Here is a 24958-nt window from a genome sequence, read left to right on the forward strand (position 1 = left end):
TTCCCTTTAGGGGTCGCCACAGTGAATCATCTGCCTCCATCCAACCCTATTCTCTGTATCCTCTTCTATAACACCAACTGACTTCATGTCCTTTTTCACTACATCCATAAATCTCCTCTTTGGTCTTCCTCTAGGCCTCTTGCCTGGCAGTTCCAAACCAGCATCCTTCTACCAACTCACTATCCTTCTGAACATGTCCAAACCATCTCAGCCTGGCCTTTCTGAATTTATCTCCAAAACATCTATCATGAGCTGTCCCTCTGATGTATTCACTCCTGATCCTATCCATCCTCGTCACTCCCAAAGAGAACCTCAACATCTTCAACTCTGCTACCTCCAACTCTGCCTCCTGTCTCTTCCTCAGTGTCACTGTCTCTAAACCAAACAACATTGCTGGTCTCACCACCATCTTGTACACCTTTCCTTTTAATTTTGCTAGTACTCTTCTATCACACATCACACCTGACACTTTTCTCCACCCATTCCAACCTGCTTGCAGGTGTTTCTTCACCTCTTTTCCACACTCTCCATTGCTCTGGGCTGTTGAACCTAAGTACTAAGATCCTCCACCTTCTTTATTTCTACTCCCTGTAACCACACCGTTTCACTTGGGTCCTTCTCATTAACACACATGTATTCTGTCTTGCTACAACTAACCTTCATTCCTCTCCTTTCCAGGGCATACCTCCACCTTTGTAGATTTTCCTCCACCTGCTCCCTTCTCTCACTACAGATCACAATGTCATCTGCAAACATCATAGTCCATGGAGATTCCTGTCTAACCTCATCTGTCAACCTGTCCATCACTATAGCAAACAAGAAGAGGTTCAGAGCTGATCCTTGATGCAGTCCCACTTCCACCTAAAACTCCTGTCACACCTACAGCACACCTCACCACTCTCCTACAGCTCCACATGTCCTGCACCACTCTAACATACTTCTCTACCACTCCAGACTTCCTCATACAATACTGCAAATATTGCATGTGTAGTACTTTTTCTTGGCATGAAACCATACTGCTGCTTAGAGATGCTCACTTCTGCTCTCAGTCTTGCTTTCACTACTCTTTCCCATAGCTTCATTGTATGGCTCATCAACTTTATCCCTCTGTAGTTGCCACAACTCTGCACATCTCCCTTGTTCTTAAAAATCGGCACCCAATTTCAATTCCAGTTATCTGACAAAGAATTTTAAAAATATTTACAGTTAAGGAATTTCACAAAGGTCAACCTTAAAGAACACTTGAGTTTACCTAAGATGTCCACTGAAGTTCTTTTTCGTAACAGTCAACCAATTATTAGAACCATCTCTTGAAGTTATGAAGTCTATGAAGCCCTGTTATCCTCTCAATCAACCTCTAAATCAGATAAATCAAGACTTAGGTGGGAAAGAGACTTAGGTTTAGAAAATCGATGCAGAACTGTGAAGGGATCTATGTAGTAATGGTATTAAATAAACAATAAATTCAAGATATAGGTTAACCCAGTCCAACTTTTAACACCAGACCTATCTTACCCCCTCTAAGCTACATGGGTTTAATTCTAAATTCTCACTCCTTTGTTTTAGATGTGGCTTAGTGGAAGGCACTTTTCTTCACTCCACCTGGGAGAGTAGTAAACTACAACGTTTCCGGCTAGGGATTTATGAAGCTATAATAATATATCCAAGCTATAATTTGAAATGCAGTCATTCCATCAAACTTACTGAAACTTTGTTGGCCATTACAAATAAATGTGTTGCAACAAAATGGAAGTCAGATCTCCCATTGTTCCCACCACATTAGGGCTCTAAAAAAAAATTATTGTGGTCGAATCTAACTTATCTCTCTACTTTTTTTTTAACCTTTTCATTTATTTTTCTCTCTTCTCTTTTCTAATTTGGGATCAGTGTGCAAAAAAGTATTATTTACTTAGCCAGTCTTTTTTTTTCTTCCTCTTGGTTTGTGTGTGGGACGGGCTTGTTAGACAACCACCTACATGAACTTTCAGCATTTAACTGATGAACTGCTATTTTTGTGCCCTGTTTCCAATAAATACGGCTAAAATGATGTTTTAGATTTCGTTATTGTTATAACTTACTTCTATCAAGTTGGTAATGTTTTTTCTTCTTGTTTGTCTGTTCGTTTGTTTGCTATAGTTTGGGTTTCTTATTGTTAAAGTGTGTTTATATGTTTGTGTAATAAGTGAAAAGGTAAAACAAAATATTAAAAAAAAAAAAAAAAATCAGCAATGGCACACCATTCCTCAGGCATCCTCTCACTCTCTAAGACTTTGTTGAAAAATCTAGTCAAAAACTCTAACTAAACTGCTACCTCTCCTAGACACTTCCATACCTCCACAGGTATTTCATCAGGACCAACTGCCTTTCCACCCTTAATCGTCTTCAGTGCCCTCCTCACTTCATCCTTACTAATCTTACCTTCTTCCTGCTCCACAATGGTCACCTCTTCTACTCTTTGTTCTCTCTCATTTTCCTGATTCATCAACTCTTCAAAGTACTCTTTCCATCATCCCATCACACTTGTGGCACCTGTAAATACATTCCCATCTCTATCCTTAATCACCCTAACCTGCTGCTCGTCCTTCCCATCTCTGTCTCTCTGCCTTGCCAACCTGTATAAATCAGTCTCTCCCTCCTTACTGTCCAATCTATCATACAAGTCATCATACGCCCTTTGTTTGGCCTTTGCCACCTCTACCTTCACCTTCCGCTGAATCTCAATGGACTCCCGTCTACTCTTCAGTCCTCTGTGTGTCCCACTTCTTCTTAGCTAACCTCTTTCCCTGTATACACTCTTGCACTTCCTCATTCCACCACCAGGTCTCCTTATCTCCTTTCCTTCCAGATGACACACTGAGTACTCTCCTACCTGTCTCTCTGATAACATTAGCTGTAGTCATTTGGGAGCACCTCCTGTCCACCCAGAGCCTGTCTCAACTCCTCCCTGAAAACCACACAGCCCTCTTCCTTTTTCAGCTTCCACCACTTCGTCCTCTGCCCTATCTTTGTCCTCTTAATCTTCCTCACCACCAGAGTCATCCTTCACACCACCATCCTATGCTGTCTGGCTACACTCTCACCTACCATGACTTTGCAGTCACTGATCTCCTTCAGATTACATCGTCCACAGAAGATGTAGTCCACCTGTGTGCTCCTACCTCCACTCTTATATGTGACCCTATGTTCCTGCCTCTTCTGGAAAAAAGTATTCACTACAGCCATTTCCATCCTTTTTGCAAAGTCTACCACCATCTGTCCTTCTGTGTTCCTATCCTGGATACCAAACCTGCCCATCACTTCCTGATCACCTCTGTTCCCTGCCCCGACATATTAATTGAAGTCTGCACCAATCACCACTCTCACCTCTAGAGATATTCTGCATCACTTCATCTAACTCACTCAAGAATTTCTCCTTCTCTTCTAACTCACATTCTACGTGTGGGGCATAAACAATAACAGCATTGAACATCACACCTTCAATTTCTAGCTTCAGACTCATCACCCTTTCTGACACCCTTTTCACCTCTAGAACATTCCTAACAAACTCCTCCTTCAGGATAACTCCTACTCCATTTCTCTTCCCATCTCTTCCACCATGATAGAACTTGAACCATGCTCCTAAGTTTCTAGCCTTGCTACCTTTCCACCTGGTCTCACACAGTATATCCACCTTCCTTCTCTGCATCATTACAGCCAGCTCTCCAGCTTTCCCTGTCATAGTCCCAACCTGTGTCTTCAATGTAGTTAGTTTGCCTCACTTCTCACCATCAGCTCTGCCTGTCATACATGCTGGTTCGTCACATTTTCTTTTCAGTCACTTGTGCGTTGCTTCTCTTCTCTTGTCATTTTCTTGTTCTCTGTATCCTGACTTTTCTTTTAGGAGCTCCTGAGTTTTAGTGAGGCATTCTGACTTTGCTAGTCAGGCTGCAGTAGCACTCACTTGTTAACAGTAGCGGCATTTGCACATCGCACACCTGACCCATGTCAGATGGACCATTTCACAATACCTGCGTGCGGGGTGGGAGTATAAGATGGCACATTGAAATCTGTTTTAAATATAAAAATACATGTATTCATCATGTAACATGTATTGTCAGTGAGTAAACTGCTGTACTCGAGCTCATTTAAGGGTCAACCACTGACCTTTTCATGGGTGCCCCAATGGCCTTGGGCTGGGGTCATCTGTACCGTTTCACCCTCCCTGATGGTGGGACTGGAGACAGTATACCCACTTTCTCCTTGATAACCTACCCATCTACCTAGTAGTACACCCACATCATCAACTACCACTACACTGTTGCCCGATAGCAAAATCCATGGCAGAAAACCAAGGCCATGTGACTGCTGTGGCCTCTCCCTGGTCTGTTCCCATACCAGTAGCTGGGGATCTGAGCTCCAACAAGAAAGTGTGAAGTGGAGCTGGAAGACTTTTAAGATTTATGTAAAATAATTACATGACAAAGTTCCATTTAATTTTTTGAACATAAACCTACATAATAAACTTTACATGATGCATATGCATCAATGTAATAAAGCCTATTCATGTGAAATGCATATTCACCAGGTTTATGTATTCAGTATTTATATAATTTATTGAATTTAAATGCATATTAATCAGATTATGTATTCAGAATACATTAAATATATTTGTTTGAATTACATAATAATTAGGTTACCTATTCAAGATGAATAATGTGTATTTGTTTGAAATACATAATAATTAAGCTTAAATTCAATCAAATTCATTAGATTTATGTATTTTTATGATTAAGATCCAATGAATTTTTTCTATTAGGTTACCTATTCAAGATGATTAATGTGTATTTGTTTGAAATACATAATAATTAAGCTTAAATTAAATCAAAATGGATTAAATGTATATATTTTTATGATTAATATTCAATGAGTTTTTTCTATTTTCCATCATTACACAGCATCTCAATGGTGCATACAATCAGACAACCTTGTTGATTCAACAAATTTATTGACATTATAGAACTCTTCTCTTCACCCAGACACAGGCACAGACAGTACTCAGCAGGTAGTGTAGCTCTTCATCTGCTGCTGTAGATGGAATCAAATATCTGCTGCAACAATCGCAATAATGGGGTAATATTGAAAGGACCTGCTCTTTTTTTTTTTTATCAAGAACAAACTCTACTGGCTCAATAACATTTAACACTTTTTTAAAGTATTCTTTTCTCTTATAAGCTGAAGCAAGTGCACCACCTTCCCCCAGTGCATTCACAAAAGGATTAGACTTTAATTAATTAACAATGACACAATCAACCTCAATGTTTTTGTTTTTGAAAAAATCTGAAAGACTGCTACAAGTTATCGGCACAGACAGTACTCAGCAGGTAGTGTAGCCCTTCAAACCTCATCTACTGCTGTAGACAAAACATGAAAATATTTTCTAACTTTAACAGAACAGAGGCAGGTTAGGAAGGTTAAACAAAGTTTTAATTCATCACCTGGCAGGAAAGGGTTTTCCTTGAAGTATACACCATCTCTTATGGAGCGATACTGCTGGTTTTCAAGCTGGTCAGTGTTACTGTCCTGTGTTCTGTGGCTATCAATAACTCTATTCAACAATTCAGTAGAAACAAGTATCTGCTGCAACGATCGCAGTAATAAGATATATTGAAAGGATCTGTTCTTTTTTTTATCAAGAATAAACTCTACTGGCTCAACAACATTTAACACTCTTTTAAAGTATTCTTTTTGACATGAGAACATAGAAAGCTAGAAACAGCAGGTGCTCAGTCAACTGTGTGTTCGATATGTGTGAATCTTCCAGGTCGTGAACAAGAACACTATGGTTATCGGCATGTATGGCCGGTCTCTTCCTCAGCTTCCTCCTTCCATCCCCGCCCCACCCCAAAAAAAGAGTCAAATGAGCAATTTGAGTTTCAGTGCTCTTACTTTGGTGGAAAGTTTGGTCGATTCCAGGTCCATCAGGATCTTTTGGTATGCTTCAAATGTATTCTTCAAGCTTTTAGGATAGCTTAGATTAAGTGCATAAATCAACCCATAAATCATCACGCATGCATGGTTGACACTCTGGAGGTTGTGAAGAACTTGGACGCCTTCCAGGACCACACCAACATCTGCAAAGCGTCCACCAGGACCATCAGGACCATCACCTTCAGCTCGAACAGTGTAGATTGCCATGGTCGTCCCTGCGACGTCAGCCTCGGCCTCACTGCATTCAATGTCCTGAAAGATGGAGGGAACAGAGAACAATGAGCTTTGTCACCCTAACCTTGACCTTTGACCACCAAAATCTAAGCAGCTCATCACTGAGGCCAAGTGCATGTTAATTTGACTAAATCTCCTTAAGGCACTGGAAACATAGTGTTCATGAGAGTGAAATGGACACAAGTTCAAGGTCACAATGACCTCAAGATCTTTGACCCCCTAAAAGCCTGAAAACCAAAACAAAAAGTCAAAAAGTTACATTATGTATAAATTGAGTTAGTACATTCAATAATCATCAACAATTTAAATATGATAAAAAGTAGTGTTTGAGCACAACGTTGTTCTAGAAGTGAATTCCACTTTAAAGATCTGACAGTTATAGCTCCGCTGTGTTAGTAGAACCAGACCAACTGTTAAATGAGCGAGGAGGATTTACGGAGCCCTGCGAGACACATTTTGACACAGTATGCAAGCGTGACTCGCCAGACCCTGGATTTGTTATCAGACTACTTTCTGAGGGAGCTGAAATCAAGCAGATTGCATTAAGTGTGAGAGCGAATTAGCCCACATCATGACAGTATTTTATCATGTTGTTGATCACAATGAGGGTCACATTAAAGAATCTCGATGCCATTCTTTATCGTGTTTGTGGGTACTCCGTGCCATTTCGTTACGTTGTCAAACATGGTAAAAAAACGGCATGTCCTGTCTGATTGCTTAAAAGTAAAACTCTTAATCCTTTAATTTTGTGAATTTTTAATGGTGCACATGAAACATAAGATAGTAACTTACATGTTCATAGGTTAGTCCTCCTCTGAGGGTAAGGTTCCGTGCTTCTTGAAGACTCAAGGATGTCCGGGGAGAAAGAAGAGACTGCACTTTATCCAATGAAGCCTTTGACCTGCCACATTTAAAATGGAGTCAACAGAACATCCCAACTTAAATGTAAAAAAAGAAAAAATACTACACCAGGAACCCATTTTATTCAGAGATCCGTGAAGTAAATGAAAACCTTCTCAGAAGTAGCTAATATTGTTGACACAAGGTAGGGGAAAAAGGGCAGTAGGAAAGAGGCAAACCTCTTCTGTCCACCCCCCGCTCCCTTACTCCTACCCTCCACCATCTCTCCTCACCTCCTCTCTCCTAATCTCCTCACATAGTGTAAGGTTTACTCCTCCCTCCTATCCAACCCTCTCCAAACCTCTCTCGTGCTGTTCTCCCTCTCTCCTTACCGCCTTCTGTTTCCTGTTAGGAAATAGAAGGAACTAACCTTTCCCTATCCTGACCTTCTGTCCCCTAACCCCTCAACCCTTGGAAATGTCCCCTTCTACTAAACAGAATCAGTCCCAACAGCCAAAACAAAGTATGCTTACAACGACACTGTTTTATGACTTACCTCTTGACATCCGGCTTTGGCTTTACTGACTGCCTCAGATCCTCAGCTGCCTTTTGACAGAAAAACAATAATTATACCATTATTTCTCTCCATGGATATCAGCCCTAAATACGCTACAAGGTATGGTAAAGGAGGAAGACAGGAATGGCATTATCTTTGTAAACTACATTGTAGAAAAAATTGAGAATTAACACATTTAGCCCAACTTTTACACCTTTTTAAAAGGTGAGGAGAGAGAGAGAGAGAGAGAGAGCAGTTGATCAGTCTTGTGTTGGTTAGATATCCAGTCAACATGTCCACTCACTTCCAATAACTTCAAGGAAGAGAAGAAAGCTTCCTTCTGTCTGATGTTCTCAATGTGTTGGAGTTCAAAAGCAGACAGTCCACAACATGCATCCTAGTGAACCCCCCCCCCCCCCCCAAACCACACACACACACACACACACACACACACACACACACAGGAGAATCAAGCTGATCATAACCAAGAATCAAAACCGACCTGACATAATATGAAAAGCCTTTCTTACTAAATAACATGTCTAAAACAGGTGTCAATTTTATGATAACTGCTGCTTTATGAGAACTATCAAGTGTCTGTGTTCTTGTTTGGGGCAGAATTGTTGTCATATTGGAGGCGCTTAGGTGCCAGGACCCGACCCTTAACCTCAGGCTCCTCCGGACCATGTGGATTTACTTCCTACAAGTGACAGCACTACCACCATTGCCTTGAAGGAATTTCTTACTCAAAACAAACAACCCATTGGACTCAATGACAAACTATTGGTGGTCAAAGTTCAAGGTCAATGTGACCTCATGTCCATCCCATTCTCATGAACGCCACATGTTATCAGGCATACCTTTTGAAAACTAATAACATCTGGCACAAAGGACAGAAGGATGACATACTTACCACGTATTTTTTAACCAGTGTGTCCAGGTCTTCATTGAGGTAGATGCTCAGACAGCTCAGCACACAATCACACCTCACGTTGATGTCTTCATTCTGAAACAAACATTACATGATTCCATGCTGGTCAGTGTCAGAAGCACACTAACACGCATGTGCTGAGGCCAGCCAAGCCACTGCCATTTCCCTCCTTGACCATCCTGAACTCACCTGGTTTCACCCCACTCAGTTAAAGCTCACACAGGTCTGAGCCCGTTCACTACACAGTATTTTTGAAAGTGGCTATCCTTTTCCAGACCGTTAACAAAGGAACTTTCCCATATGGCTGAGTCAAACAAACCATATGTGTATTAGGTTAGACCAAAAAATACTTACATTATCCATCTCTGCCATCACGTCTCTGATCTTTTTTCCTGCAGCTCCACCTTTGGTATGGAAAACCCTGATCAGGTTGTCAGTCAGGCGGTCCAGTTCTCCAAGGAATTTGGAGGTCAGAGGTACAGTTGTCAGCCGCATAAACTCCAAGTTGATCTGTAAAAGACAACACAGACAGGATACAGACTTAAACAAGGGCGGCTGTAGTTCAGTTGGTAGAGGGGTCATTCATAGACTGAATGTCAGTGGTTCGATTCCGGGCTCTGAGTGTCCACATGTCAAAGTGTCCTTGAGCAAGGCTAGCACGCTGCACGGCAGCTGGCTGCCACCATTGAACTGTGAATGTGTGAATTGGGTGAATGAGAGAAAGCCATTGTAAAGCGCTTAGGGTTGGGTGCAGAAAAGCGCTATTTAAGTGCAGACCATTTACCAGATATGTGACAATGTGTGACACTGAATACATGAGTTACTACACTTCAGATTCACACTTACCTCACTGACGTCAAAGAGTGGTGGCCATTTGTTTAGGAACTCTGGAATATTTGGCTCCTGGAGAATCTCCTGTCTCCTAAGCGAGAAGGTACGGTGCATCTTCTCCTTGGTCACGGCCTCATCCCTTTTCTTCTTTTTTTACCTGAAATGGAATGAAACGTCATTGTCATTATACAGTACAAATACATTTATAATGAAATTCGGTAAGAAACTCTCCGCAAGGGTACACAATACAATAGAGAAACAAATAAAAGAAAGGGAAATACTAAGCTAGATGCTAGACAATATGATTAGGAAGTAAAAAAAAGTATATAAACTGAGTGTAATAGATAAAGAAAAATTAACTGTGTAAAGTAACCAGAAAACAGCTAAAGTGTCCAGTGTTGTCCAAAATGAACTGTTGGGCTGCTTGAGCTGAGCTGGACAGGAAGTATAGTGCAAAAAACATGACGCGTGAAAAGCTGTGATCATGTACATACTGGCCATGCTGTGAACATACTGCAATCATGGATAGGTAAGACAGAATTAAGTATTGCACATTATACCTCTGTCAGTAGAGCGACCCTTTCCACCTCCAAACTGTGTCTTGTTTCATCACTAGGGATGTTTGGACAGAAATTAACATCTCCGTTCCTGGGCTACTTGATGTTGGCTGCTGGAGTCTGCTGGCCTCTTTGCTTGTTTTTCAGCGAGTTGATGGCAACCTCGGGGTGTCCAGCTCGGCTGAGGAGAAGAAGAATTATATTTTTTCAGCACATTTCACTGACCAGGATCACAAATTGCTTCACAATTTAAACACAATGGGCTCTATTTTGGTTTTGTCCCAAGCGCCATGTCTTCAATACATTTATGCTGGCGCAAGTGGTACAAGACCTTAAATGCAAGTCCTTGAATCTGTCGGACTGGCATTTAATATCTTGCACCACCTTGCACCAGCACAAATATATGTTAAAGCATAAGCCTTTGCGCTTAGGACAGGAACAAAAAAGAACCCATTAAATAAAACCCAAACCTCAGCTTGGTGCGGAAGTTCATCATTTTTATTTTCAGGTAATGCTTCCAGCCACAGTACCCGGTTTGTGTTGCTTTTTCCAGTAAACATGGATGTGACTGTGTCAGAGCCTTTGCCACTTCTTCTAACTGCTCATCCCTCGGGTAAGCTGTGTACTTTATTATTTCCTCAGCAAGGCCTTCAAGAATATCTGAGCGCACTTTTGGCGTAGGAGACAGGAAATTTCCGTGTGCCTTGAACTTGAACATTTCCTGTGTGGAGCATAATCTCGGCACAGGATGAGAAGCGGGGCACGACAAAGGGTTTAGGCCAAGAGCAGGACCGGGTCTCTGGCGATGACAAGATGATGGTATCATTGCTGGCGTAGGAGTCTGAATCACTTGGTTCTTGTGATGAAGAGCCGGCATTGGAAGGAGTACCTGGGATTGTGGAGCAGGTATCTTCTGTGACTGGAGTGGACCTGTTTGTCTCACAAAGTATGTACACCACTTTCAAAGTACCTTTATCTTCAAGTTCTGATGTTGACAAGAAATTCATGAACTGATCATCCATGTCTTTGTCGTTGTACTGAAGTCTGAACTGCTCAGTCACTTGAAAGAAAGTCTTGAGCCAAGTCCTCCACAGTTCTTGGTATTCCGGATTCAATGGTGAGTTTTCTTGCATCGTCTTCACCTCCAAAGAGGACTCTGAAGGTTACTCGTCCTGCCATCCTGCTTAGCTAATCTAAGGTGGAGACACAAACACAGAGTAGACAGGTATTAGTCTTGTTATTCAAATACTCAATCACTCAGGCAGAATACATGGTCAGGACACAGTCATTGCCTAGATCTGATGAGGCTAGGACAGTGAGGAGGAGGGTAAGAGAGGTTAGTAGAGCAAGAGCTCAGAGAGCAAGGAGGAGGGTAAAAGAGGAGGTTAGTAGTGAGGAGGGTAGAGGAGACTAGGAGAGTGAGGAGTTCAGTAAAGAGCGGAGGCAGGAGAGGTTAGTAGAGAGCGGGCATGAGTACAGAGAGGTACCCACAAAGGTTATGTGGTAGACAAAAAATAAGTTTATTACTGAAGAATTTTACATGGCACTGTCACTTATAAAATCAAACCTCTGATGATGATGTGTCTCTTCAGGGTCACCATACGTCTGGATCCGACAGTGGATAGTGGATAGCAATCTGTCAGCTCCTCAAGCCTTCTGTGTGTTCGATATATGTGACTCAAAAGGTTCTTCCAGGTTCTGAACGTACAAGGACATATACACATGGATATCGGCATGTGCGACCATGGTGGAAATGTCTCAACCTAAAATGTTTTATCAACTCATACCTGGAAGATGGTGAACTTTCACACAATTTGCATGGCCACATTCACACAGCAACTGTGAATGAATACAAAGAACAATAAATCAGTCATGTTATTACTAACACACAACAAGCTCCCCCTTTAGCCACTGTTGGCTACAGAAACATCAGTTTTCAAAGTGCATGTATAATCTACAACACTACTGAAAAACCCACACATCCAACCGTTTGCAAGATCAGAAATTTTAGGCCATTTGAATTTTCTGTTATCAATGTATTTATTCTACTGAATTTTTAGCTTTGATATCTTATGCAATTTTAAAATTACATGAACTGTCAGTCAATATGAACCAAATTTTAATTGTGCTACATTTTTGTGTGTGCATCTTATGACAAGGCAGCCATCTAGCTAACATTAGCTAGCTAGCTAGCCAGCTATTTAACATAAGCTACCCACCACTACACGTCAGGATGAACAAGGCAGCTAGCCAATGTTACACTGCCTATGGCATGGCAAACAATACTGTGTGGAACTTTGTCTGGTGTCCGTGTTGAAAGGCAGCTAGGTAGCAAGTTAGCTGGTTGCATTTAGCTTGTACATTCTGACTGTGAAGACCACTAAACAAGTTTTTAAGTTTTTTTTTTTTCGCTGACACAGACAGAGTCGTGGGCAGCTGCTTCACCATGTTTAAGGTGAAGCCCCACTGTACGCGACAATACTGCGGGAAGCCTGAGACGGTGCCACTCTGGTCTGTTCGGGGGTGATGACGTTTAATGTCCCCGACAGGGTTTGTAGTCATATTGAGCAACTTGTTAGCAACCGCCTTTTTTGTGACACGTAAAAGCTTCCAAATTCACAAGCAGAGTATTTACTGACGTATTTTATGTCATAGAACAAAACCTGAAACCCGCAAGGTTTATTCTCACTGCTGCGATACAGAAATGCGGGACAGATTTGCGGAATATTCGCGCAGCGCCTTTCCGCGTTTAAACCATACACACAGCCGCGGTACGGATGCGGTGCGAAATTTCGCGTTGTTGTGTTCCAAGTCCGCGCTGCGTGAATGGGTGTGGATGAACATGGACGAGAGTAGCAGCAGCAGCAGCGGCAGCGAGCTAGCAAGCTAACGTTTAACAAGCGTCAACATCAACTTTCTTTAGCACTTACCACTTTCGCCGCAGCCACCAAGCTCGACAATGGACTGCCAGACGTTGTCCTTTAATTCACTGTTCATAAAATCATCCCGTCTTTTATCAAAAAGGACGGGGTGCTGTGAAATTATCAACCTTTCTCCCATACTGTCCTGCCTGACTGGATTTTGGACTCTCCCGGTCTGCGTGACTATAAACAAACAATTTCATTGGCCCAGCTGTGTAGTTCCGCCGGTGAATTCCGCGGGGGGGTCAAAGTCTGGGCGGAAACTTTTTTCACCGCACGAAAGTTCCGCCCCAGAGTGCAAACTTCCGTAAGACCCCGCGAGAACAATCCACACGGATATTCGCCCTCAGTGAGAATGGACCTTAAGCTTTTGTTAACCACAGACCTTATTTGAGGTATTTTACCAAAATCCCATTCAAAAAACGTATTGACTTTTAGACGAGGGAACCAGAAGTGCTAAAGGCGCTAACGGTTCAGCGAATTGCTAGCTAACGTTAGCTTGCGAGCACCAGTACACACGACGTAGTAAAGATAAAACTGCTTACAATCATCACAAATCATCACAAACTATTTACAACAGGTGGATGTAAATAGACAAAGGATGACTCGAATTACCTTATTTTCCGCACTATAAGGCGCATCGGATTATAAGGCGCACCTTCAATGAATGGCCTATTTTAAAACTGTTTTCATATATAGGGCGCACCGCATTATAAGGCGCATAGAATAGAAACTACTGTAGTGGCTGGGGTTGCGTTATGCATCCACTGGATGGAGCTGCGCTAAAGGGAATGTCAACAAAACAGTCAGATAAGTCAGTCAGTCAAACTTTATTAATAGAATACAAATCAACGTTCTGACAACTCCGTCGTAAGCGTGTCTCTTGAAAGGTGCCATTTTGGGGTCTTTATACACACACAAGTGGTGTGGGACTGGAATTCCCCTTTACCGTTTTTACCACTGTTACTTCGGCGACGCCCCCTGACTACGGTAGCCATAATTAACCAATATTGATCCATATATAAGGCGCATCGGATTATAAGGCGCACTGTCGGTTTTTGAGAAAATTAAAGGCTTTTAGGTGCGCCTTATAGTGCGGAAAATATGGTACTCACCTTACACTGAGTTAAACCTGAGTCACCACGGGCCGTAGAATGATCAGCAAGATGGCGTCCAGTGGAAAATAAGGATGTCATTTCCCGATTTTACTTCCCCTAAGTTGTATGTAAACCTGATGTAAACCAATCACGTACATTTTAAATAAAAGAATCTTGTTTGTTTCTTAGCTTTGATTATTTAAACCATGTTAATATGTATTAAGTAATTACATTTAATATATTTCAGAATTGAAATAATTATACAGATTATAATTAATTTCAATACATAAATTTAAAAAATATGAGTATTTAAATAAAATTAAATAGATTTATATGCTTAAAATTAAACTCTACCATGATTCATTTCTGTGAGTGAGGGCTCACTGATTAAGCATACATTACACTTTTTTTTTTTTAAATGTCACATAGTGTTGAGCACTCTACCTGCACTTTACATTTCTTTTCAAGTTGTTCCATTTCTCTGTGACTTGCATAGGGCTGACCAGACCCTGCAAGCCCATCCTTTTATGTATTTCCCTAAGCAAGACAAATATTTTCCTGTCCACATCCATCAAATAATTACTGCAATGACATGTTTATGGTAGCCATTTAGATGTGAATTGTTATACAGTAGGGAGCTCAGAATATATCATTTGGATAAATGATTACCCTAAATACCCAAAGGGACAGGCCCTCATATTTAATCATGGATCACTGATTCAAACAACAATAGATACATTTCAGAGAAAAAGGTTGCAAAGAGGAATTATGTGAAAACAGTTACAGATGAAATGCACGGAGCGAAACATTACAGATCTTACTCCCAGGCTTTTTTTTTTGGTGCTGTTCCTCCTGCCTGTAAATAGATCATCATTTGCAGCTGAATTAAAAAGGATCAACTTATCTTCCGTCCCTATCAATTGCATTGCATTATGGTGGTGGAATGTAAAGCCCTGGAACACTGTCAATACGGATAGCCTTTGTCTGCATTAGTATACCCTTAGAAAATAATTTGTCAAAAGTAAAATCTCACAGAACAGTAAGCACTTTCATTTGTGAAGTGGCGCTTATCCAGCCATAGCATTTTTAATTCAAGCCAGGTATGGTGGTGGGGGTGGAGCTTTTATATGGAGCTAGAACAGTCTCAAAATGAATAAATAAATGCACACCGAAATTAATAAATGCACAAAAGAGGATTTACAAATGTATTTGGGACATTACATATATGTATGTATGTATATATATATATATATATATATATACATATATATATCATATATATATGTATATATATATATATATATATATATATATATATATATATATGTTGACAGTTGACTCATAAATGAGCAACATTTCCTCATAGAATAGTTTGTATAGTACCCTACGAAAATGCAGACACAACAGCTCAGATACATTATGAATTAGCACCACATTGACATTGTGTCCTTAACATAAAGTTACATAATTAACATAAGGTACAGTTAGGCTAGTACTAAGCAAGTTACTGTGGTTACTAGTTTACACGGTTCTCAGTACGTCTCCAGGGTAAAGTCTTGGGAGAACGTCTGCAGGTTTTGACTCATCTACCACCCCAACCTGCCTAGATACAAGACCACTCAGGACTGCTTTCTTGTTTGCTCCTGTCAGCACACCAGTCTGATTGTAGCCTTTTTAAAGTACGTGGGATATGTACAAATTTGGATGTATTACTTTTTGTAGGAAAACGTACAAAAAGTTTATGAAAACAGCCTGAAATGGGTCTAAGCGGGTTAAACACACATCACAATATTGATTGAAATATTGGACATTGAATGTGCTCTGCTCCCACGTACAGGGTAAAAGCATATGGGGGCAACTGTAATACCACACATAATACTTTTATTACTGAGGACCACAATAGTTAAAACAATTTAATATTCATTGAACAAAATTAATTCCAGTTTAATCAAAACTGTAAAATTAATCATAGAATTATATATAAATAAATAAATAAAATGAAAATAAAAAATAAATAAAAACAATGACAAATAAGTCATAGAAACAGTGTTGCACGAAAATATGTATATCCGCCTTATCAACATTAAAAAGTCAGTGCAGCTGACAACTAAATGAAGTGTCACAAACCATTTGTCCTCAACTGTAAAAATCAAAATATTAGCCAATGCTCCCACCCTGCTAAATGCTAAATTTATGAAAGAATGCAGAATAAAAATATAACTAACTGTTATAAAACAAACAACAACAATAAACAAAATGGGAATCCAACCAGATGGGAGTTAGACCTTTTGGAAGAACTCTCATTCTACTCTCTTACTCTTATCATTTTCTGAAGTGAGGTTGGCTGGGCACACCTCAGTTGTTTGTGTTATACAAATAGTATGTGCTCCAATCTGTGCATTTATTATAGACCCAGGAAAGGCAAGCTCCAGCTGCTTCTATGTTTAGCTTAGTTCTTGGTTTATGAAAAAATGGCTATGAAATTAACTTACTGTTACATAATTATGAATTCAATGTTGTATGAATGTTTATGTTGTATTTATTAAACCCATTTTTCACAATTGATTGAAGACAAACACAGAACCGCATGCACCATTGCACACACATACACAGAAAAATAATAAATAGTTTATAATATGCTTTGTGTGGCCCTTGGCTCTGTGTAGACATATTCTTATGTATCTCTTTATAAGAGAATCCATAACACAGTTCTGAAGTCTCCTTTTGGTACTCTAAGTAAAACCCTATTAGGGTTGTAGCCTGCAGTTGGAGCTGCTGTTCCTTTTTTTTATGAAGTGATACCAAGTTACATGACCAACTTTGCCACTGCCTTTACTGAGTTGCCCATGAACACAGCATTGGAGGCAAATTTCAGTATTGACAGTGGCAGCCCCCTTTCTGTTTTCCTTGGTCTAAACCCAAGTGTATGGAGCCTGTTATGTAAAATGTGTAAAACAAATCATTAACCAAAAATAATGGTTGAAAATTGTTAATTTTCATCCATTATGGCAGTGCTTAAAACCAAGAGAACTTCTGAATCACAGACTGTAAAGAATTTTAAAAGCATGAGCAGGAACTGAACTACAGTTCATAGAGAGCTGCAGGAATAAAACTGCACAGACTGGGTGGTGATGGGGAGGTGGAGGGTGTGCACAACTGCAGCCTAAATGTACTAAAGGCAGAAAGAGAATCATATTTTCAAGACAGCAGCAAGATAACAGGCTAACAATGAAGGTGTGCTACTGAGCAATTGGTTAACTGTGATCGGCTGATAGAACGGCTGACATCGCAGCTGACAGTCCAAAGCAATGACAGTAAGAAAATGTGAGTTAGCATGCATGTAAAGAGTAAATGGCAGATGATGAGAAATAAATTGCAAGCCAAAGCATGCAAAAGTACAAAATTTGGGCATAAAGTTTTTTGTTTTTTTTAACCTGTTCGATTAAAGTCAGGGGATGACCAAAGTTATTACAAATCATTTTGAGGGGAGTGTGAATGTCGGCACTAAATTTCTTGGCAATCCATCCAACATTTGTTGAATAATTTCACTAAAAAACACAATGTCACCCCCCTCAACATTTATTCCCCCTTAGGTTATCTATTTTGCCATTAGCCTCCTGTGCTAATGTACTTGTTTAATGATTTGGGTTTCATAAGTGTTTTGGATCCCTTGAATCACCTACAGCTATTCACAGCCCTGGCTCCAGAAACCCTCACTGAGACATTAATGACGGGACCATTATCATCACCCAACTCCCTTTCACAGCATTTATTTTAATTTTTTATATACTGTTTTCACAGCAAAACTGTTTGTTGATTTGGAGCTCCCTTAAAGTGTGAAACCTTTACTAGTATACATTTGCTGTAAATGGTCAGTCAATTCCTTGACTCAAGTCTCTCTGAAATACTATTACTTTTAGTCCAAACAGCTTTTTTCATTCATCACTGCAAACATTTAAAGGAGCTATATGTAAGAAATCTAAAGCATATAGACATAAAATCCTCCTAATATGTCACAGAGACTAAGGAATAATGTTAATATAACGTACTGATCTCACCGACAACAATAGTACGGCCGGAATATTCGCATTTTAAAAAAATATTTACGGTCTGCAAATCATGTTTATGTTTTGAATTTGTGTTTTGACCTGTTGCGCCACCCACCGCCATCTACCAGTCACACACTCAGTAGAGTCTCAGCATCAGTTACAGTTACGACTGAGCTACAATGGGTGACAGTGCGACTAAACCCAAACGACCTCGTTATGATTCCCAAAAACGCCAAGTCAAAACTCGAGGCAAAGCGAGGGACTATATAGGAGATGCTTTTGAATGGTGGAGACGGTTGAAAACGAAGAATTTGAAATCGGATGTTGAAGTGGCTACTCTTCTCCTCGACAGGTAAGCTTTAGCCAAAGTTGGCTAGGGTAGCATCATAGCTAGACAGGGATGGACATTTCAAATACTTTCAACTGTTATTCATTTTCGATCATACATTGTAGCCCATGTGCAGTTGGGTCGCCGGCCCGACTGATTTTTTTGAGAAACAAACATTAGCAGCACGGCAAGCAGCATTAGCAGTGTCCCGGTACATAGCATTAGCAGCTGGCTCCTCCTCAGCTGTATCCCGGCAGCAGCATTAGCAGCAGAGAAGCCAGACTTGCTCAAACGGTCCGCTGGAAAACCGAAGATCAAGGACTCGGCCACACAGCCCTGCCACAGCAGCTGTCCGTGGGCAAACAAATCAGTCTCCAGCATGCCGCTGGAGATGCTATGCCGGGCCTTTGCTATCAGGGCCCCGTCGCTCTGGAACGACCTGCCGGAAGAGATCAGGCGAGCCACATCTCTGTCCTCTTTTAAATCGCTTTTAAAAACACACTTTCTTAAATGTGCTTTTACTTAATTGCTGTTGTCATCTAATAATGTACTCTAATAATGTCTAATGTTTTCTATTTTCTAGTGTTTTATTGTTTTTTATGTTCTTATAATGTTTTTATATTATTGTCATTTTATTGGATTCTGCCTCTTTATTCTGCTGTTGTAAAGCACCTTGTAACTTTGTTTGGAAAGGTGCTAAAAATAAAGCTTATTATTATTATTATTATTATTATTATTATTATTATTAATAGACTTTTTTTTTATTGTAAAACAAAAACAAAGAATCATTACAATGACACTAAAATCCAATTGTATGTACAGTATATTGTGACAATAAACAATAAATAACAATTAACAAATAACAATTGTCACAATAAATAACAGAAATATGAACAATAATGCAAACATGCAGGAAAACAATAGGGTCAAGTTGGATCAAATAGTGGGCACAAAGCCTGTGTACTGGCCCTGAGGATCAGGGTATTTGTCCCTAATTCTCCATACGCAGCAGCTAGGGATTACATGATGGTTAGCCTGACCCAATTGACCCATGCTGCCAAAATATAAACTGCCGATAGGCAGCATATCAGTACTCCCTGTTGTCGTTCCCTGGCTCTCTAGCATCACCAACCACCAACATGTCATTCCTGTACCGTCTGTGAAGGCGCAAATAGCCATCCTCCAGACAGTACAGGGTGAAGTGCGGCAGTTGGCTCTGCATCTGTGGCCACCTCACTGCAGCTGCCACAGGTGCACCAAGGAAGAGCAGCCGCTGGTGGAGGAGTAGGGGTGTCCCTGAAGATCTCTAGGGCATCAAAAACCAACCCTTGGCGTCGGTGGCTTAGTGGTAGAGCAGGCGCCCCATGTACAAGGCTGTTGCCGCAGCGGCCCGGGTTCGAGTCCAGCCTGTGGCCCTTTGCTGCATGTCACTCCCTCTCTCTCTCCCCCTTTCATGCTTGTCTCTCCTATCAAATAAAGGCTAAAAATGCCCAAAAAATATCTACAAAAAAAAAAAAAAAAACCCTGGCTCCCGAGAAAAAACCTGGGTGGCTAGCGGTCTTAGCTCCACTTCCCTCATCTGCTGAATGAATTTCTAGGTAAACACATCACAAAAGAAACAATGTTATACATCAACTTACTAAAAAAAAACTGACATCCATATAACACTGCCTCCGACCCATATCATTCAGATGGTCTACACTAAAGGTCTTACTTATAGCCATTATGTCAGTAATGCAGTAATGTATTCATTTAGCACAGTTTTGGCATACTCTATGAAAACCTCTTGTGGAAACACAAACCTCTGTTCGAACCCTTCTGTCATTTTGAATTCCCTGGATTCTTTCCTCATCCTCTGCATCTCTGCCTCCTCTCCTCCCTCTGCTTCCTCAGCCACCTCCTCTGTCACTGGGACCGGCACTTTCTCCTCCTCTTCCACCTCTATGTCCTCTGCCCCCTGGACCAGGAGCTGCCCACTCTCCTCCTCTCCTCTTCCACCTCTCGCACTTCTCTTCCTCTGTCTGCGCCAGTCACCTGGCTCATCATCAGCCTCACTTGGTAGTGAATAGCTAGGGTCTGTATCTGGCTGAAACAAGTCAAAATAAACATGAAATGATAATGTTATCTAGCGTTAGAAACTTGCCTAGAAACTTAGTTTACTTACAACTTACAGTGTAGGACTCGTCGCTTGCCATGGTCACTCCTCGCTCGTTGCTTGTCGGATCCACCAACCTATCTGGCAACCTCGAATCTGTACGGGAGGGGGGGCGGACATGACTCGCGGCAGTATTTTGAATTTGAGTGCAGTAACCGTTTTGGCCACATTCTTACATACAGCGCCTTTAAAGCTGTAATGTTAAAAAAAAAAAAAAAAAAAAAAAAGAAGATAAAATCTGATTCCAAATTATGACCTAACTAAACATGTCATAAATTAAAGATATGCTGTAAATAATGTGGCGATGTGCAGAAAAGACACCCCTACTGTTTTTTACTGAATAAAAAACTGATATATTATTTTAATTCACAGGCCGACTGCCACTCTGAAAGATCAGTGGAAATGTTAAAGTAGATGTAGAAAGAGTGCTGAGCGCACCCGCTTCACTCGAGTAAAAAAAAAACAAACATAAAAATAGCCCTGTCTGTCTGAATATATAAGAAGAATATATAAGAAAACCTTAAAATATTAAAAAAAAATTTAAAAAAAAGTCTACCTGACACAGCCAGCATATACCAGCTGTGCAGTTACATAATCGACACTTCAATAACATGCACCCAGAACAAAATCACCCTCTCCTTAGTTCCCCACCATCTCATTTTAGAATGAAAGAATTCAAAGAGAACAGGAAACTTCATACAAAGACAGAGACAGAGAGGAGGAGGAGGAGGAGGAAGAGGAGGATTTTACGTTTAATTAAAAAAATTATTCAATAAATGTGTATATATATATATATATATATATATATGTATATATTCTTTTCTATTATTAGGGTCCAGGCAGCTAAGCTACCAGGACACTATTGTAATCCTAGGTATTCTTCTTCTTCTTCTTCTTCTTCTCCTTCTTCTTCTCACTAAACTCACCAAACTTTGCACAAAGGTCCAGTCTCATGCCAGATATCCTCAGCTGTAAACTCAAGCCAATAGTCCTGATGGTGGCGCTACAGTAAGCGTCTAAAGTTCAAAACTTTGAAAATTCATAACAAATCAACCATACGTGCTACAACTTCACAACTTTCATCAAACTGTAGCCCCAATACACTTAAAACTATGAAAAATTATGAAGTTCATCACTCTGTTGTTTTCAAAATCTGTAAAACTTCTTAAACCTATCTCCTCCCACAATTTTTGCTCAATTGACACCAAACTTGCTACAGAGCATCTTTAGACTGTCCTACACAAACTACATTTCTCAGATTTTTGATTTATCAAAAATTGAGCCTACAGTGCAACAAAATGTTTGACTGTAAACGGTACTGTAAACATATAGATGCAAATTCTTGCTAAATAAATCTTCAATGTTCATGGAAAAAAATGACAAAATTCTAGAGTCATGGTAGATGATGTGTGGAAAATTTCAGCATTTTATCTCAAAAACTGAATTTTTGACAGTATTTTGATTTTTGCTCTAATGTGAACAATTGGAGTCAATGTAAAAATGGCAATTTTAAACATCAGTTTTTCACTTATGGAGCCAATAAATCATTGTTACAAACAAATTACCAACATCTCTATGTGGTCTAGATGAAATATATGTATTTTCAGATTATTGTCTTAGTAACTGACTTTTTTACAGTGGTTTCAAATCTGCCTTTCCATGCACGGATGGCTGCTTTCCTACACAACAGTGAATGGCTTACTCAATTTGTGAAGCCACTATTGAGCTGCTACTTGCCAAATAGCTCAGAGTGGTAGATGACCATCTTAGGTTCCAGAGGTTGCAGGTCCGAGCCTCAACTGATGCAGAATCCACATTGTAATGTAATCATCTTCTTGTGCTCCAGCTTATTGCTTAAAATTGCCTGAGCGTAACTGATCACTTTGCAGCATCTTCAAGTCTTTTTTCTGCTAGAAAATCTGCCTTCTCATGCTGGAAAATAAACCAAACTTTGCACAAAGGTCCAGTGTCAATACTTCAGTGTGAAACCATCTGAAGCTTCTCACTTTGCCCATAGCTCAACTAGTTAAACATCAGTTTTTCACTTATGGAGCAAATCAATCATTGTTACGAAAAAATTACCAACATCTCCATGCTGTCTAGATGCAATATGTGTATTTTCAGATTTTTGTTTCGATAACTGAATTTTTTACAGTGGTTTGAAATCTGCTTTTCCATGCATGGACAGCTGCTAAACCTGCATGTCTGGCTTAGTCAATTTGTGAAGCTACACATGAATTGTCATTGACTAATTAGCTCAGTGAGATAGAAATTGATTCTTAGTCTCAGAGGTTGTGAGTTCAAGCCTCAGCTGATGCAAAAGGCAGCTTGTGTTGCTAAATTCCTGAATGTCTTCCAATTCTTCTGCTTGTTGTTCAGAATTGCCTAAAAATGCCCGGACCTGACCCATCACTGCACAGCAGCTATAACTGTATTTAACTGTCAAGGCCTTGAGGTGGACCATATTAAGAAGAATTAATAATAATTTCATTCTAAATAAAATGACCTGGCTAAAGTCAGTTTACTTCATGTGGTGGTCAAAGGTCATCCTTGACGTGCCCTCCATTATGGTAACATTTAATTCTGACAGCTGTCGTCATACTTACTCATAAATAGTAGTAGTAACTTAACAGAGTATTTACAAACTGTTCCATGTTGGATTGTTACATTTGTACTTCAAAGTGTAAGTGTTAAAAGCCATGTTATCCTGGCAAAAAAATAAAAATTATAACGAGTTCTGGGCGTCAAGGCGAAACCCTGACCTCTTCCTCTAGTTGCTGCAAGGCCTACATACAGCAAAATTACCCCGTGGAGGAGGAAACAATATTGTGCTCTCTTGGAAATACATAGCAGATCCAGTCAATAGGTCTGTTGAGTGTTATGTTTGCTGTGTTGAAATTCTGGTGTTTTCTTATTCTGATGGCCTTGAAAGATTAAAACCACCTGTTTTTCTGTTTACTCTTGATGGGTGGTTTTGATTTTAACTTAAGAGTAATACCACTTTTGGGTAAAATTCCAAATTAACTACCAATCCAACCATCTGTCACTATAGTATTTCAGAAAACTCACTTTCACACTTGCTTATTTCACCAATTATGTAATTAATTGCAATTTACATTTATTTCAATCAAGAGAGACCAGCTGAATGAATTAAAGATGATTGTTGGTGACTGGAGGTGTACAGATTAACAAATGATGTGATTAATATGAATTGACAGTCTTTGGCGCTTGGACTTCTGAGGGAGATATGCAATAAGTGGCATCTTAGCAGCAGCAAGATAAATCCCTGATGGAGTCTAGACACTGGTGGTTGTGGTGGCTGATGACTCTGAGCCTGAGGGCTGATGAATCACACAGGTGGAGGTGGTGGGTGCACGCAACTGCTGCGGAAAGAGAATCGTATTTAAAACAAGAAGGAGTAAGATGATTTGCTAACAGAGAAGGTGCACGGTTGATCTATTGGCTAACTGTGATCAGCTGACAGAACAGCTGATGTATCAATTGACAGCCCCTTATAATGACAGAAAGAAATCTGAGTGAGCATGTTTGCAAGAAGTGAATGGAATATGTGTTATGAGAAATATTTCAAAGACCTGAATTTAGTCTTTCTGACTGACTGAGCTTCATTAAGTTTAAGCACACTTCAGTTTGGGTAGTTTACAAATCCAGCTTGATAACATCTTTTTTGTCAAACCTTTCATTGTGCTTGTTTTTTCTGCTAGCAACAGAAGTAGCACATTCATGTGTGAGGACTTACATCTGCAATGCATGGTATTAAAAAGTAAGAAATAATCAATACATAAAAATAAATAAATAATAAAATAAATAATTTAAATTAAGTAACTTTTGATCACTGCATGACTTGGGGATACAAATTAAATGAAACCTTTAGTTTATTACAAGTTGTTCCAGAGCTTGGGCCATCACTAAATCGTGGCATCACTAAAAAGATGACTGGCAGGTCAAGAAATATGAGCAGTCAGATGATCAGACAGGTTGGAAACAAATCAACAGTTTACCCAGATTGTCTAAACCCCTTTATTTTAGGATTTCATTCAAATGTCACTAATAATTGCACAAGCAAAAAGTGTACAGAGACATCATTATCTGCATCTGTTCAACCAACAACATGATATATCTCTTTCTGTATTAAGATAGAAGACAGGAAGTGGGTGTGGTTTACGTCTTAAGTCTTAAGTGGCAATAAAATTGTTGTGCCTTCAAAGCATCAAATTGATTTAAATGTAGCTGCAAGTGGCAATTCTGGGGTTCAAGCCAGCATGGACCTTCAAAACTTGAAAGCTGGTAGGATCAAGACTTTACACAACTTACAACACCTGCATTAAAGATAAACAACTGATTTTTTGAACTCATGAGCTTAGAGACCCATTTACAAGCAAATCTCTACCAGGCCATGCTCTTCTTTGGAAACACCATCGCCTCCTATTGGTCAATTGCAGATCCATTTTGGGGAGATGCAATAATGGCTTAG

General features: G+C 40.0%; 1 long non-coding RNA gene across 1 annotated transcript; it reads right to left on the reverse strand.

Moving 5' to 3' along the window:
- Positions 1-5339: 5339 nt before the first annotated feature.
- Positions 5340-7844, reverse strand: LOC125892065 (uncharacterized). The gene is made up of 3 exons (XR_007449684.1): positions 7598-7844; positions 6994-7102; positions 5340-6219 (listed from the first exon to the last, which is right to left on the reverse strand). It is a non-coding gene; the product is annotated as an uncharacterized LOC125892065 (long non-coding RNA).
- Positions 7845-24958: the final 17114 nt, after the last annotated feature.

This window comes from Epinephelus fuscoguttatus, linkage group LG1 (genome assembly GCF_011397635.1).
Source record: "Epinephelus fuscoguttatus linkage group LG1, E.fuscoguttatus.final_Chr_v1".
Taxonomy (NCBI): domain Eukaryota; kingdom Metazoa; phylum Chordata; class Actinopteri; order Perciformes; family Serranidae; genus Epinephelus; species Epinephelus fuscoguttatus.